The following is a 17,835-nucleotide window of genomic DNA, read 5'->3' as shown; positions in this document are numbered from 1 at the left end:
TCGCACTGCATACACTGCCAAGAGCTGATCAGACACATCGCGATTGAGGCTGGTGGATCCGTGCCAGACAGCTAGGGGACTGAGACCTGTGACTTGGATTATTGCGTAAGAGATTGCAGTCCCACGCTGTGGGGTTGATCTCTAATTTTGTTATGGCACACATCAAATTAATTTGGATTTTTTATATCTAAATAATGCAAGTTTTGTTTATCTTCCCTTATTAGTTAGTTTGGTTCTGACGCTAATAGGTCAAAGATTCACAACTGAAAGTCTATTGGTTTATATTCTGAATAGTCACAATTGCTTGGTTGCAGATTAAGAATGAGAAAACTGTCAAGCTGTCAGAAATGTTCCTACTATAAATGAACCGTAAAACACTTTTCATATGGAAACATTCAATTATCAGTATTCCCACATTAGCCATTTAAAGCCTACCATGTATGCCACAGCATGCTAATGACAACATTATGTAAATTTTTCTAGATGTTACTACTGAGAGATTTGTAACAGCTGAAGAGCTTTAGACACTGTCAACCCATGTATGATAACTTGAATTTAACAATCAAACACCACATACTAAATGTTAAGTTGTTAATGAAATGCTTTAAAACACTGGAAATCATTTTTGAGGCCTTGGTTTGAACCCTCAAAGCTTTTGTTGCTGCTATTGTATCAAACACCACAGGTCTTTTTAATTAGCAGCTAAGGGTTAAGTTTGTGGTATGTGTACTGTAATTATTTTTGTCAGTTGAGTTAACTTTGAGCAATATAACTTAGGTATTTGCAGTAAAAACAAAAAATGCTGGGAAAAACTCAGCAGGTCTGGCAGCATCTGTGGAGAGAGAAGCGGAGTTAATGTTTTGGATCCGTTTGAGTCCTGTTCTGGGCTAAAGAGAAGTAGAAATGTAATGGATTTTATACCGTTTAAGGGGGGTGGAGCAGGTGGAGCAAGGTAGAAGGTCATGGATAGTTGGGAGCTAAAGAGAGATTGACAAAGATGTGATGGACACAAGAATGTTAACTTTAGTGATAAAGACTAAAGAAGGTGCTGACAGTGGCATTTGGAGAGAAGAGCAGTATTTCTTCAAGGTAGGCATTCCTGGAAGAGAAGTGGCAGTGAATTAAACTGCTTTCACCTTAGGTATTGGCGGTTTAAGTTGTTAAGATTTAAGTGTTTATCCAGTTAAAATAACATATTAAATGTGTGCGCTTCGGAGACTAAGCTCTATGCATCTTTTATAGTTGACTGTTTCAATTTCTTGCAGGTACATTTTCCACTTCTTCCCTTTTCAGCCCAATATCTACAATTATTTTGAATTTTAAAAAAAGAACAGCCATTATAAATTTAGATATGCTAACTACTTTTACAGGCACGCCTGATGAGTTTAGTAGATTTTAAAATTCTATGTTCAAGGAAGAAGTGGAGGCCCCTCAGACCATTCTGGTGAGGGATGGTGGTGTAGAGGGATTGGATGCCCTTGGTGAAGAGGAGGTGGTTCGTGTCAGGAAACTGGAAATTGTTGATGTGACATAGGGCATCAGAGGAATCGTGAATGTAGGTGGGAAGAGACTGGACAAGGGGAGAGAGAATGGAGTCAAGATAAGAAGAAATAAGTTTTGTGGGGCAGGAACAGGCTGACACGATGGCTCTACTGGAACAGTCCTGTTTGTGGATTTTGGGAAGGAGGTTGTTGCTTCCCAAATTCAGGCCCATCTTTGTCAGAACTCCGTATTTGAACCCTTCCAAACTGGTTTCTTCCTCTGCCACAGTACTGAAGCGGCCCTTATCAAAGTCACAAATGATATCCTATGTGACTGCCTTAAAGATTAATTATCGCCTCCATCATTCACAATCTGTCTGCAACCTTTGGCAGAGTTGATCAGACCATCCTCCAGCGCCTCTCCACTGTCATCCAACTGTGTGGCACTCACACTGCTATATTCTTATCTATCTAATCATAGCCTGATAATCGCCACCAGTGGCTTCTCTTCCAGTCCACACAGTTACCTCTGGTACCCCCTAAGAATCTATCCTTGGACTCCTGCTATTGCTCATTTGACAGGGGATCCTGTCTATGCTGTTTTGTTGCTTATTTGTACTCATGCCCTCCTGAGCTATTTTCTTGGCTGTTTCCAGTGGTCGTTTGTCAATGCCTTTCACTGTGGCACTGGTTTAGTTGTTGACAACTTGATCATTGTGATAGAACAAAAGCTGCTGCAAAAAAGAGAAAAAAATAGGCCAGCATTACAGGTGCAGGTAGGCACCTCCCCCCCACCCCCCGGCATTGTGCTATGACTTCAAAGGTTAATCTCTTCCCCTCCTCTGAAAAGAGAAGCCCACTATTACCACCAACACTAATTGCCCTAAAGAAAATGGGAGACATAGCTAAGGTCTGTAATGACTAAAGTCAATCCTCAGACTGCACCGCTACAGTACCCAGGAGAAAATCAATAAATCATATTCCTGAAGCTTGCATGTTTTCTCTTTAGAACAGTGTAGGAGGCAAGACCAGAGTGGGAATGATATAGGAAGGTGATGTTGCATGTTATAGGAGGAGCAGGGCCAGACATGAGAAAAGAACAAAGGTGTTCAAAGCAATTGCCTAATACGTTTTTGATGTCTCCAATGTAGAGGAGATCACACTGTGAGCAGCACACTTAGCATATTAGATCCGAAGTACAGTAAGTCCCCATTTAACGTTGTTTCGCTTTAATGTCAGTCAGTTAGTGGGGCTGTATTATCGTTCAGCATCATGAGATTCGTTGTAAAGTTGTTTCCCGCCGGTTTGATGTAAGGCTGCCACTTTAGTGTGGTCTCTCCCACTTCCTGACCCTTTCTCTCACTGCTGACCCTCTGGCTCGTGGTCTCTCCCGCACCCTAGTCCACCCACTTGCTGCCATCGCTCCAACTTGCGGCTTCTGCTCCTTGACTCACTCTCGCAGATCCTCGCTCTCGAGGAACCTCCTGCTCACCGACTCTCCAGCTCGCTTCCCTCTTCCTGAACCTGCATTCCCGTTCAAGAAAGGTCCTAGGTCCGGATTCAGATCTGATCCGAAGCTGGAACTTGGGTTGTGAAAGTGCGGGTCCTGATGTTGCAGAATTGTTGCTATTATAATTGATGGTTTTTTAAAATGGATATAATATTATGTGAATGAGTTTACTTTCATTCCATATCGCTGTTTGCTATGCACATTTCCACCACTCACCATTGCAGTCACGTTCCCAGAGTCCTAGTGCCACTGCAGCTACTTATTTTCAGGGTCACATCTTGAAAACCCACTATCTCTCTGCAAACCCTCTTCCTCCTTATTCAAGGCTAAATACACCACAGAGTTCATTTTTAAGTAACTTGAGTTGAAGCCTCAAGTCGAAGCTGTCTCTTGCCGTTGGTTTAGGAGAGGGAAATGACAAGCGGGAGCATTTAAAAAAAAACAAAGAACTGTGGATGCTGGAAATCCAAAACAAAAACAGAAACAGAAATACCTGGAAAAACTCAGCAGGTCTGGCAGCATCGGCGGAGAAGAGCACAGTTGACGTTTCGCGTCCTCATGACCCTTCAACAGTTCTGTTGAAGGGTCACGAGGACTCGAAACGTCAACTGTGCTCTTCTCCGCCGATGCTGCCAGACCTGCTGAGCATTTAAATAAGATTGTTTATACATGTGAATAAATGCTGGATCTGGACCCTCCCAAGTGTTAGATGCCTTGATTATTGTCTGCAGGTATTTGCTTACAAGGTTTGCAATGGCCTTAAAAGCATGGCATTCTTTAGCATTTTACCACGTCACGCAGAAACATCTCAAAAGCATTAAGTAAATTACTTTGAAGTACGATGACTGTTATGCAGCGACCTAAGTTGGTTAGTTCTACCTCATGATGTACCACATATGCTGGAGTATCTCAAGCACCTACTGAAGATTGACATAATATTTGTATTATTTGGATTATGATGCAACAATTTCAATTTTTCATGATCTAGTTTGCATTTGGTTCTTGGAGGTGGGGATGCGGTGGGGTGAGGGCAGAAATCATCGCCATGGTTGGTGCCTCATTTTATTACAAACGTTTGGGAAATTGTGCTCAGTTTTGGACATTTTCAATGTTAACATACCTACATTTCAAACCTAAAGGTATGAATTTACATTTCTTGCAGAGATATTCGCAGCTTATATACTTAGGAAGCTGCAAGTCCTCAATGAAGATCAGCTGCGTGGTTATCTGCTGCTTAGTCAATGGTTTAGCTTTGGGCCCTTGTAAGTATAGGAAACAAATATGGTGTCAAGATTGTGCAAATGCCTTGAGTGGGAAACTTAATAACATAGAGCTGTGCCAATTTACATCGTGGAAGCAATGTTCCAATGATAACTTGTTGAGTAGTGTATTTAGTTTGGCATTTGACAATGTGATTATAAGACTCGTTCAGGATTTTACAATTTTATTTCGGTTAATAAGTGCTCCTGTTCTGTCACTGCCCTGAAAGTCAGTACAGCAGCATTGTTTCTGCTCTGTAAATGCAACTTTTCTGAGTTGAGTATTATTCTGAACTTGAATATGTGCCCTTCCTTATTTTCCCTTTGGAATGTCAGCCTTGGCTCAGTGGTAACACACTCTAGCCTGAGTCAGAGTTTTGTGGGTTGAAGCCTCATATCAGAGTTGAGCATATAATCTATGTATCCACTCTTGGGGATGATTGGAGCAGTGGTGCTTTATTTTGTTTCAACTGAGAATCTGAAAACGCTGTTTAGAGAAAGATCTGTTGATGAAAGATGCTAAAGAATATTGAAAACATATTTCATATTAGCAATATCCTATTCAAGACTACTTGCATGTACCCATGTAGCATTGTATGATCATGGAGTGATCTACAGAGACTTTTTTTTGTAGTCTGTGTTTGATATGTTGTTTCTCTTTGGTGATTTTCAAAATATTCCAATGAACATGTGTTTTGACCCACTTCCATATTGATCTGGAATTTTAGTTATGAATTCTGTGTATACTGAACTACAATGAGTTTTCTAGGGTCTGCACCATTTAATTTAATTGAGCCTAGTGATAACTTTGTCACTCTTAAACCTGTTACTTTATAGAATGTGCTGATTCTGAATACTGATTAAGATTGTTTGAAAAAATTGAGCTGATTCTGGATTCAGCAGGTTGTAGAAGGGCCAGGTATGAGTTGTAACATTTTCATTATCCTGTAAGAGCACACAAAAATTGGCTAGACTTTTTATCATCAATGCATTCTTATGAAATTAAAGTGCCTATTGTTCTATTCTCTATCGCATTGCTTAGTTCTCGTTATTACTCATAACCTCATCAATGGAAACAAAGATTAAATTATGGATGTGTTGTAAAGTTACATAATTGAGTTACTATTATTCTTAATAAGCAACCAAAGGGGGTCTCCTCTAGCATTTTTCACTCTGGGGTGAATATTTTAAATCCAACACATATTGGAGTTGAGTTTTTAATACATACTACATTCATGTGGTTCTGCTGCTTAAAATAGAGATCTCCAATAGCTCAACTCTGCCACTAGCAGGAGCTTAAAGGTACTGAGTATGTTTGAAATAATTGTACTACAGGAAGACAGTGATTCCTGGAGATACCTGTAATGTTGAGAAGTATCGCATACATTTGGTTTTCGTGATTGACTTGTAGAAATTGTAAGGAATGATCAGAGAGCTCAAATTAAATTGTATGCATCAAATTTGTCTACTCATCAGTTGCCATAGCATTCCAAAGTAATTGATTCTGTCAAGTTTTGTGTGTTTTTATAATTATTAACATTAACTTATAAATTACTAACCAACTTTAGTTTTGCCAACTTTTGGGTTGTGTATCCCCTACAAAATTGCAATATTCAGGATTTATAATCTTAATTTGGTGGGGAGGACATTTGAGTTTTATTGCTTTAGTATATGATGTTCCTTGTTTTGACATAGAATCTTGGCTGCAATTTTTACATTCTCTATTGAAAACTGTTACATTCTGCTGCTGCTATGAAAGGGAGATGCAATTTAATATTGCCAAGAGGATCTCTGATACTGAATTAGGCTTTTTGAATACTAGGTACTAAAGATGGATGCATTGATTAGCTGTCAGGAAACCAAATATGCTAAGGGAGAGATGGTGGCGTAGTGGTGATGTCATTGGACTAGTAATCCAGAGGCCAAGCCTGATGCTCTGGGGGCATTGGTGCAAATCCCACCATGGCTAGTGGAATTTAAATTCAATTAATAAATCTGGGATATAAAGCTAGGTTCAGTAATGGTGACTCTGACAACTATCATCAGCTGATTCACTAATGCCCTTTAGGAAAGAAAATCTGCTATCCTTAACTAGTCTGGCCTACATGTGATTCCAGACCCAAAGTTACTTAACGGCCCTCTGAAATGGCCTAGCAACCAGTCAGTTCAAGGGCAATTAGGGATGAGCAATAAATGCTGGTCTTGCCAGCGATGCCTACATCCCATAAACAAATGAAAAAACAGGAGTAGGTTATTTGGCCCTTTAAGCCTGCTTCGCCATCCAAAAACATCAGGCTAATCTTGATTCCCCTTGTATCCAAAAATCTTTCTACCTTTGCCTTGAATATACTCAAGGACTGAGAACCCACAGCTCTTCTGGGAAATAGAATTCCAAAAATGTACCACCCTCTGAGTAGAGAGGTTTCTCCTCCTTTCACCCTAAATGACTAACCCGTTATTGTGAGACCCTCCTATCAGGGAAAACGTCCTCCTAGCATTTACCCTAATATATATATATATATATATATAATATGCTTTATTACATGATTATAGGGGAAAATTATGGTATGTGAGAATTCAGTTACGTTGTGTTCATTTCCATTTTGTAAGCATGCTGCCTAATGATGTACCTAGTTTGACTAAATGGCCCTTGTACCTCATAGAGCTTTTCATTGAGATTCACATTTTAAGCAAATTTAGAAGCTGTGCTCTGCAGTGGAGTTTGTTCTTCCAAGACAGTAAAATGATTCTTTTGAAACTCTTAAGTTCTAGTTAATCAATTGTCCTGGGAATCTCTGGTTTTCAACATGCACTAACGTATGTTTCGTTAACCTGCTATTTTACAAAAGTACTCGCTGGCTCAGACAGTATTGAAAACTGCTGTATGTTCATTCAAAAATTAGCTCACATTGTTTTTAAAATCCTCATTAAATGCTAAGTTGTAAGTTCCAAATCTTTAATGCGCAAACAAATCTTAACTTGTTTTTTTGTTAAGTTGCATTTCGTTACACTTAAGTTAATTAATACGGAAGAAGAGGACACCCAGCAGCTAACCAGTAGCATAATACTTAACAGATTTCCAAAACAACGAAGAGTCCAAAATCTTTAGAAATTCTGTTTAAAAGTTGTAAAACGAATTACAAAGGATGTTTGTGGATAAGATCTCTGGGGAACCCATCTGGGACACTTCCACTGAAAGCACGTAGGCAGAGCAGAGAAATGAAAATACAAACACTTCCGTCTTTTTTGAAGTGAAGGAGGTACCTCTGAAGAACAGATGGATTCTTTTTTAATAGCCAGGCAATTAGATTATTAATCATTTATACTATTCAAGCAGGTGAAGTAGGAATAGCAGTCTCATGGCTCTATCTTTGCTCTCGACATGTGGCCAGAATAGAAACTATTAATTTGGGCCTACAAATTCTCATGCTTAAAAATTGTGGACTGGCCAAATTAATTCGACCTAATTGGATCCTGAATACCGTCAATGATATCACTGCTGCCATCACTAGCATAAACTAGTGAGATGAATGAAGTAATATCTGACTGTACGTTTCATCTTGAGACTAATTGGCGTATTACCGAAGAACACCTTTTGAGTTTTTGCTTTCACTTTTTAAAATATAATAACACACACACACACACACACACACACACACACAGGCAAATGTCTAAGAAAATTATGGAATGTTGTATGAAAGGTGGGAAAGGCAGCATTTTTTCAACTTTGAATGTTTTCAACAAATGCAGTAGGAAAGGAGAGATACTGCTAACTTTATGTGAACGACTGGTTGATAAAATTTGCATAAATGTTACTCGGCTGGTTCAAAACCTAAGCAACATTGACTATACTTACCTGGAATTTCTGTAGAGGTTCTCTAGCAAGAGATCAGTGTAATCTCCAGAGAAATGGTGTAAACAGCTTAAAAAAAAGCTATTTACATCTTTTCTCTGGGGGTTAAACCAAAGGTTAGACAGGAGATTGAGAGAACATTGCAGAAATTTGGGGACTCTACATTTGGTCAAAATGAGATAACTGATTAGTATTTAGCCAAATCCACAAAGGACCATAGGCAGCTGACTCCAATAGAGAGCAACAATTGGATATGTATGTGAGGATTGAACATGCACTGTTGGTGTCATTTGGCATTGCACTGTAGCCAACTGAACTTACTGGCCCCTAATTGGAATAGAACTGAAGTTTCTAAATGGACTTTTAGACCAGTTACTGGGCAAAAAGTCAAGAAATTCTGTCATACCTAAGGATGATTTACTAAATACTGAAGACATGGATTTCGTGGTCAGCAGTGAAGTTATGGCGCTTGCCGTTCACCTCACTGATTGTTAAGACACAGTTTTTGCAGGCTTTAGGCTACAGACTTGCTGTAATCTGGCATCTGATTTGGTGTGGCACCCTCTACAGGGGATCTGTGCTGTCTGAGCAGGTCAAAAAAACTGTCAGGCTCTTCAATCAGGTTGAAGTAACCTCACTAAGGTATGTAGAGTCCAAACCAGGAAGTATAAAGGAAGAAATATCAAATAGATTTAAATCATTTATAGAAAGTAAAATAAAAATGGGGAAGATAATTTTTTTAAAATTAACTCTCCAACACTAATTACCTTCTGAGGGAATGAGATTCCAAATTTGCAAAATTAATTTTCCAAGTTCAGAGAAGCTGCTTGATAGTATTTATCACACATCATGCAGTTTTAAAAAAAACTCCATTTTGAATGCAACAGTCCCCGCTTTTCTGCTGTCTGGTGCACAAAAAAATGAGCCAGTACTCCAAGTTCATGCTGTTGCAATTGCTTCAGTGCGGACAATGCACCCTGTGGAGGAGCAGGGTATTCCTGATCTCTGCATTTAACTGCTCATGTGTGGATGCCAGAAGTTGCTGTCCGATTAACCCCATTATAATGGTGATTGCTTTTATCCTCAATGTTGTTATTATTTCAAATCCAGCCATTATTTTTGTGTGTTTTTTTTTATCCCATCTGCCCTTCATTCAGATTTCCATCTGGCTAGCACGAATTAAATTCTTTGAAAGTGCTTGTATATAATTAATGATAAGGTTAGGTAATTTGTAGTTCAGTTGTCTGCAGAATATAGGATATATTTTTAGCATTGGATGGCTAGTGATGTCAACACTGAACAAATGGGAATCTGGTAAAGATCACTCTGGCTAGATCTATGAGTGTGGTGCACTTCATATTTTCTTCTGGCTAGCCTAGGATAACGTGATGTGTTTTATGCCCTATTTGTGCAAGCCCCTCGTTGCGCTATGAAAAAATACATTGAAATAAGTGCAGGTATTGCAGTGTTCTCATTGCGAACGCACGTGCATTCAGTTCACCTGTATCAAGTGGGAGTTCAGGCTCATGCACATGTTGGCTAAGGAAGTCTCTGTTTGAAAGGGCGGCAACTTATTTAGACTGGATGAAAGTGGATTTATGGCAGCTAAATTGTTAAATGTTTTTGGCACTTTGTTCATTTTTAGAGAACTATGTCCTAGATTTTTTCCAGCATGATTTATCATAGCAACATTAAAACCAGAGAGTTAGGAATTTCAGTGGCGTTTTCTCTCTCTCTTATTTGGAGGAGAGAGAAGAGCATGAAGAGGAGATTCCACAGCACCTTGGGGATATCTGAGGAAATCTGCCATTGTTCACAAGGAGTCAGTTGCACTGTGTGGTTAAACATGCTGACTATCTCCATCACAGGAATCGGTGACACTGTTGATACCAGTCACAGCAATCTGAATTTTGTGCCTCTGGCTCATTACAAGCTACTATAGGGAACATATGCAACATCAATCATTTTGCAGTGCACATATGCATCAAGTAGGTCACAAACGTTTTGGCTACCAGAGCAATTAACAGTATAAATTTTCTTTGACAACCTGACACAGAATCAGTATGCCCCACAATATGTTTTGTACTGTAGGATTTTTCAATGCCCAGGGCATTATTTGTGGCTTTCGTGTGGCCTGTACACAATCTGATGGCCAACATGAACTGCAAGGGTTTTAATACATCATTGTACAAGTGGTCAGTGATGGGTGTTGATATATGATTATGCACATCGGTACCTGCTTCCCAGACAAGTTGCTTTTGTTTTAGAACAATTCTCTGTGTTTAGACCATTTAAAGGAAAAAGTAAACATCAAGGGTGTATTCTAAAAGACCAAGGTTACCCTGTTCAGCCTGGTGCTACGACATCATTGAGCTAACAACAAACAGCAACTCTCATACCTAGATAAATTGGGATGTTTTACAATAAACTCTGGCATATCTCCAAGATTATCATTGTCTAGTGCCTGCTGCATATTTTGAAAGGCCAAACAATGGAACGACAAGTAGAAAGGGAGGCCAGCCACAACCTAGGGCAGGACAAGAAGCTGATGATCATCTAGAAAGTTTATATGCTGGAATACCCAGTAAAAACAGTGAGCTTCACAGAGGCTTGCGGTTAATTGTCACATCTGTCCTCACCACAAGAGTGAAATTTGGTGGTTCAAAAATACACCCAACTATATTAACCTCTGCACTATCTCGACTACCTTGGTTAATTAATTTAGGATCTTACTCAGCAGAAAAAAAATATTATAAGTTGAAATACTGTACATTCCTGAATGCCTACATTCATAAATGAAATAACCTTTAAATAAAATAAATTCAAAAGTATAAAATAAATACAATATACAATAAAAGTAAATAAATGTTTTTAAAAAATTACACTCACCAGCTGCCTGGTTTCAGATTGACCAGGCTCCATCTAATGGCAGGGACTTCAGTACTGAGGGAGGAGTGGAAGTAAGGGATGGAGTAGAGGAAGAAGTGCACAGACCCCAACAGCACTGTGGAGGTGTTGAGGTGGGGGAGTGCTTGGGTGGGGGGAAGGTGCAGTGAGAAGACGTCATGTGCACATTGGGGTCTGCAGGCCACAGAACAGGAAATGTGTGACAAATGATGTTACAGTGAACGCTGTAATGTTAAACAGATATATGGTCCCTTTTTTATGAACAATCCTAAAGCGAAACAATGTTGGGTGAGTCAACATTAAGCGGGGACTTACTGTATTTGCTGTAGTAAACGTGTTGACATGTGATTAATCATAAAAGCTGAAGTTCCTCCTTTGGATTTAAATTTAAGTACCTAATGAGACAATTCCCTAATGGCTGAGCAGATAAATTCACCATCCCCTTAAATTAGGGAGAAGGAAAAAAAACTATTCTGCATTTTGAGTGATTCCTAGGAAATGTGTATTTGAGCATTTTGTGTACTTGGTTGTGTTGCCTTTCACAGTTGAGCAGCCTTGCCACACCCAGCCAGGGTTTACACACAAAGGATCTGTGAAAGCTACTGAAGGGTTCCTGTCACTTGTGGAATCATACGTCAGTTTGAGTGGTTGGGAATAGGAAGGGGCAAGACAGCCTCAGTAAAGCCAATTAATAAGAAAATTAAATTTACTTATTTTGATGCTGGGACAAAGTGTGTGCAGGATCTGGAAAGAAAAAGGTTGTTTTGAAAACAATCTCTCCAGGAATCTTCCTCCTCTAAAGCTAGAATGCACAACGAAATACACCGACTATCCCAATGTATCCTTCTGTAAATACCCATGTACTGTGTCATTATCTAAATATATGTAAAAATGATTAAAAATAAAAGGAATTTGGGAAAATAAGTCAGACTTCAGAACTACAAACCCTAAACTCTAATCTGCTGTCATTCTATCTTTCAATTTTAACAAATGCTCAATAAAGCTCCATAACTGCACTTACAGACAGCCTAAAGTCTACTAGTGATTTAAATAACTCGTTAAAATATTAGAATGTTTAAGACCGTTTGGTGTTTACTCATGCTTTCCAGACCTTTTGATAGCTTCCTGTGGATTGTGATCCCTGTGTATTTAAGGCAGCCATCTGAAATTTTTATCCATACGTAATTTCTTAATGTACCTTCCTAAATTTGTCAAATTGTCTCAGAGCCCTTAGATTAGGGAAGAGAAATTCAGCCAGCTTCCAATTCCTGATTGCAAACCAGTGCTCTTGACCATAAGTTTTTGGGCGGATTTTAGAAGAGGGCAGGATCTTGCTTGGATTGGCATGGTCTTTATTGGAAAAACATGCTGACACTCTGTCAAGGTTCACACATGATGAATGGCCACTGGGGCAAAGTACTTGAAGGCACCAGCAGCTGTAGAACCCTGCCCTGGCAAGAAGTCAGTACCTTCAGGAGATGACGAAATTCATCAGGAACAGTGAATTATTATTAAGTAGGTGTTCAAAATTTTAACACATACTTACATTTATTATTTTAATATATATTTTTGTCATTGCTTCAGTTTTTTATGTGGAGAGATTTATTTCCAGTATTGCTTGACATCAGCTCAGCTTGCTGTATCTGTGTTTAATTTGTACAGTAGTGATGCCACTAATTAAAATGTAGTAGATAGACAGGGGTTGCTAAATTATTAAGAGCAAAAACCAAGAGGAACATTTACTGAAACACGTTGTGATTGGCAGAACTAGAAATTAATGTTAGCATAACCCTGTAAATAACATTCTGAAATGTAATTATTACCAAAAATAATATCCTGCTGTATATAAGTACTAACAATTCACAGGTCACAACCCTGGAATTAATTTCACTTTAAGAAGGAAAGTTAACGAATTCCCATACTGAATCACCCATTTGTCTGAATGTGCCGCCAACTAGACAAAATATCCTCTTAGAATGCATGGCAGGGATAATTACATTGATTTTTGTTGATTGTGTTTGTCAATCAAACTGAAAACCAGGATGTGGTTGACTGCTGCTGCATATCATATCCTCTGTTAAAAAAACAATTATAGTGTTCAAAAGCATAGTATAATTTCTGAGTTTTTAACGAACCATTTTCTTGTCAGTTTCACCACAATTCCCATAAGTTGATCTGTTTGCAATGATTCAGAAACTACTTACTCGGTAACCTGTTGCAAATTTGAGTTTGCTGGTGTTCAGTCAGCTGGTCCCATAGGTGGTTTGAGTGTCTTACCTAATGGGATTTAACTTCTATTGACCTATATCTATTTGCAGAATAGTGTTGCCTTGGGAATGTAACAGTACTATTGCCTCATGACCTGAACTGGACATTGATACCTTTCATACCTGTAGTTCTTCAATTCCTCCAAAAACAGACTGAGCAATCACTTGGTGAGGTCAGATGTCAATGGTTAAGCTGCTTTGTTTCACAGCATGTGATCAGAGTGCCAGTTATAATTAAAATTTGCTTAATTCATCAGACTTCATTTTGCTTCCTGTACATAAAAAAAAGACTTGCCAGGCTGCTCCATATTGGTGATCTGTTTTAATGGTATTTTCAAAATTATCTTTTTTCTGTATGCTGAAAGAGATCTGAGAATCCAAACAGACTAAGCATGTCCAACCTGTGTTTTGCAGTAATCGATAAAGTCAAAAGCTGTTATTCTATTGCTTGGGCTATATAGTTTATCAATAGAGCCAATAATGATCATATTTTATACTGGGCTGGTCAGACTACATTTTGAATACCATGTCCAGTTCTGGTTACCAAGAAATGACAGACATTCAGATGCCAGAGCAGTGCACGGAGCAGCTCACAAGACTCATCCACAATGTTAAGCATCAGTGTTCAGAGAAAGGACTGGAGATAGTTGCACTTTTCAGCCTAGAAGGGAGGCATCAGAAGTGATCTTACAGAGGTGTGCAAGATTGTTATGGGTATAGAACAGGTTAGCCCTGAATATTATTTCATACTGCAGGAGCAGAGGACAAGGGCTCAAACTATGAAAGGGCAATTTTAGGATTAATATCAGGAAATTCTCCTTCTGCAAAGAGTAATCAATATGTGGGATAAGTTTTAAGGCAAAGTAGTGGAGGCACCAATGCTCTTGCCAGGCTGCCATTTTATTCTGTGTAATTAACATTGCTGATCTGTACAGACCCTATTTTACTGCCAGAATGGTATAGTTGTGAATGCAACTTCAGGCAAACTAGTTATTTCTGAAACAAAAACAAAAAATGCTGGAAAAACTCAGGAGGTCTGACAGCATCTGTGGAGAGAAAGACGGAGTTAACGTTTCGAGTCCGTATGACTCTTATTTCTGAAATTAGTTTGGTGTTGCTCTGACCATTCTATTGTTTGGGTTATATAGTTTAAATAGGGTATTTGATTAACATGTACACTAAAAGTCTTGAGTAAAACCTGTATTGGACTTTAAATGTGTCTGTGGCGCAGATAAGTTTGGTTTTTTTGATTGGTAAATCGATGAAAAGAGCACTTTATCAGTATTCACTAATGCGGATTGATGCAAAATTTAAACACGTCACCATTATCCACTAATCTAGATTATCTTGAGGTTTTTCTGGAATCGGGTAAAACACCGCGCCAGTATCCACTTAATTTACTGTATCTTGTACATGTCACAAACTTCTATTCTATCCTTAACTAACTGCAACATCATGGGCGATCCACTAATGTATACACTACTTTTCAGTTCACTCCTGCTGAATCCACTGTTCTGTGAAATTCTTTCAATTTCCTGTTGTCTCAAATTATTGAAGGTTTTTATACATAGTTTCTGCTTGCTTCTACGCTTAGAATTTCCAACAACAGCGTTCTACTCATACAGGGGAAGCGATGACATAGGGGTATTGTCTAGTTTTGTCTCTGGACTAGTACTCCAGAGACCCGGGTCTGAATCCCACCACAGCAGATGGTGGAATTTGAATTCAATAAAAATCTAGAATTAAAAGTCTAACGATGACCATGAAACCATTGTCGATTGTTGTAAAAATCCATCTGGTTCACTTATGTCCTTTAGTCTGGCCAGAGCCACAACAATGCTACTCCGTTGTCTCAATCCACTAAAAGGTCTCAAAAAAGGAACAAAACTGGATGGACCACCTGACCTAGGCACCACAAACGACAATGGCAAACCCAGCCCTGTCGACCCTGCAAAGTCCTCCTAACATCTGGAGGCTAGTGCCAAAAATGCGAGAGCTTTCCGTATATCTTACGGATAATGTACTTTCCCTCCGGCCGGACAGACCCAGCAGAGGTGGCGGCACAGTCGGGAGGGCGTTGCCTTGGGAGTCCTCAACATCGGCTCCATGAAGCCTCATGGCATCAGGTCAATCATTTGCAAGGAAACCTCCTGCTGATCACCATGTACCACCCTCCCATCAGCTGATGAATCAGTGCTCCTCCATGTTGAACACCAAGGGCGCAAGGGCAGAATGTACTTTGGGTGGGGCAAATGGCTTGGTCGCACCACTACTGACTGAGCTGGTCAAGTCCTAAAGGACATAGCTGCTAGACTGGGTCTGCGGAAGGTGGTGAGGGAACCAACAAGAGGGAAAAACATGCTTGACCTCATCCTCACCAACCTACCTGCCGCAGATGCATCTGTCCATGACAGTATTGGTAGGAGTGATCACCGCACAGTCGTTGTGGAGACGAAGCCCTGTCTTCACATTGAGGATACCCTCCATTGTGTTATGTAGCGCTACCACCGTGCTAAGTGGAATAAGTTTCGAACAGATCTAGAAACTCAAGACTGGGCATCCATGATGCGCTGTGTGCCATCAGCACCAGCAGCTGAATTGTACTTTAACACAATCTGTAACCTCATGACCTGGCATATCCCCCACTCTACCATTACCATCAAGCCAGGGAATCAACCCTGGTTCACTGAAGAGTGCAGGAGGGCATGCCAGGAGCAGCACCAGGCATACCTAACAATGAGGTGTCAACCTGGTGAAGCTACAACACAAGACTAGTTGCGTGCCAAACAGCATGAGCAGCAAGTGATAGACAGAGCTAAGCGATCCCACAGCCAATGGATCAGATCTAAGCTCTGCAGTCCTGTCACATCCAGCTGTGAATGGTGGTGGACAATTAAACAACTCACTGGTGGAGGAGGCTCCACAAATACCCCCATTCTCAATGACGGAGGAGCCCAGCACAGCAGTGTAATAGACAAGGCTGAAGCATTTGCTACAATCTTCAGCCAGAAGTGCCGAGTGGTTGTCCCATTTTGGCCTCCTCCGGAGGTCCCCAGCATCATAGATGCCAGTCTTCAGCCAATTCGATTTACTCCATGTTATATCAAGAAATGGCTGAAGGCACTGTATAGTGCAAAGGCTATAGGCCCTGACAATATCCCAGCAATAGTACTGAAGACTTGTGCTCCAGAACATGCCACGCCCCTAGCCAAGCTGTTCCAGTACAGTTACAACACTGGCATCTACCCGGCTATGTGGAAAATTGCCCAGGTATGTCCTAAAAACCAAAAACGGGATAAATCCAACCCGTTCAATTATCGCCCCATCAGCCACCCCAGAGCATCAGTAAAGTAAAAGAAGGGGTCATCAACAGTGCAATCAAGCAACACTTGCTTGACCGAGTGTGGCACCAAGGAGACCTAGCAAAACTTGGAGTCAATGGGAATCAGGAGGAAAACTCTCCATTGGTTGGAGTAACACCTAGCACAAAGGAAGATGGTTGTGATTGTTGGAGGTCAGTCATCTCATCTCCAGGATATCACTGCAAGAGTTCCTCAGGGTAGCGTCCTAGGCCCAACCATCTTCAGCTGCTTCATCAATCACCTTCCTTCCATCATAAAGTTAGAAGTGGGAATGTTTGCTGATCATTGCACAATGTTCAGCACCATTTGCGACTCCTCAGATACTGAAGCAGTCCATGTCCAAATGCAGTAAGACCCGGACAATATCCAGGATTGGGCTGACAAATGGCAAGTAATATTGGTGCCATACAAGTGCCAGGCAATGACCATCTCCAACAAGAGAGAATCTAACTATCACCCCTTGACGTTCAATGGCATTACCATTACTGAATCCCCCACTATCAACATCCTGGGGGTTACCATTGACTAAAAACTGAACTGGACTAGCCATATAAATACTGCGGGTACAAGAGCAGGTCAGAGGCCAGGAATCCTGTGGTGATTAACTCACCTCTTAATTCCCCAAAGCCTATCCACCATCTACAAGGCACAAGTCAGGAGTGTGATGGAATACTCCCCACTTTCCTGGATGAGTGCAGTTCCCACAACACTCAAGAAGCTTGACACCATCCAGGACAAAGCAGCCTGCTTGATTGGCACCACATTCACAGTCACTCCCTCCATCACTGATGCACAGTAGCAGCAGTGTGTACCATTTACAAGATGCACTGTAGGAATTCACCAAGGCTCCTTTGACAGCATTTTTCAAACCCATGACCACTATCATCTAGAACGATAAGGGCAGCAGATAGATGGGAACACCACTACCTGGAAGTTCTCCTCCCAAGCCACTCACCATCCTGACTTGGAAATATATCACCGTTCCTTCACTGTCGCTGGGTCAAAATCCTGAAACTCCCTTCATAACAGCACTGTGGGTGTAACTACACCACATGGACTGCAGCAGTTCAAGGAGGCAGCTCACCACCTTCTCAAGGACAACAAGGGATGGGAAGAAAATGCTGGCCCAGCCAGCAAACCCCATATCCCGTGAATGAATAAAAAATATAAGGCAGAATTTTCACCTCGGCGGGCGG

The 17,835-nt window shown here is 40.4% G+C and overlaps 1 protein-coding gene across 8 annotated transcripts in view; it reads left to right on the top strand.

The window, feature by feature from the left end:
- bbx (BBX high mobility group box domain containing) overlaps window positions 1-17,835 on the top strand; it is a 206,377-nt gene that overhangs the window by 94,016 nt on the left and 94,526 nt on the right. The gene's annotated exons all lie outside the window — the stretch shown is intronic.

This window comes from Cetorhinus maximus, chromosome 16 (assembly GCF_964194155.1).
Source record: "Cetorhinus maximus chromosome 16, sCetMax3.hap1.1, whole genome shotgun sequence".
Taxonomy (NCBI): Eukaryota; Metazoa; Chordata; class Chondrichthyes; order Lamniformes; family Cetorhinidae; genus Cetorhinus; species Cetorhinus maximus.
The sequence above is the reverse complement of the archived record's forward strand: the minus strand, read 5'-3'. Positions and strand labels throughout refer to the sequence as shown.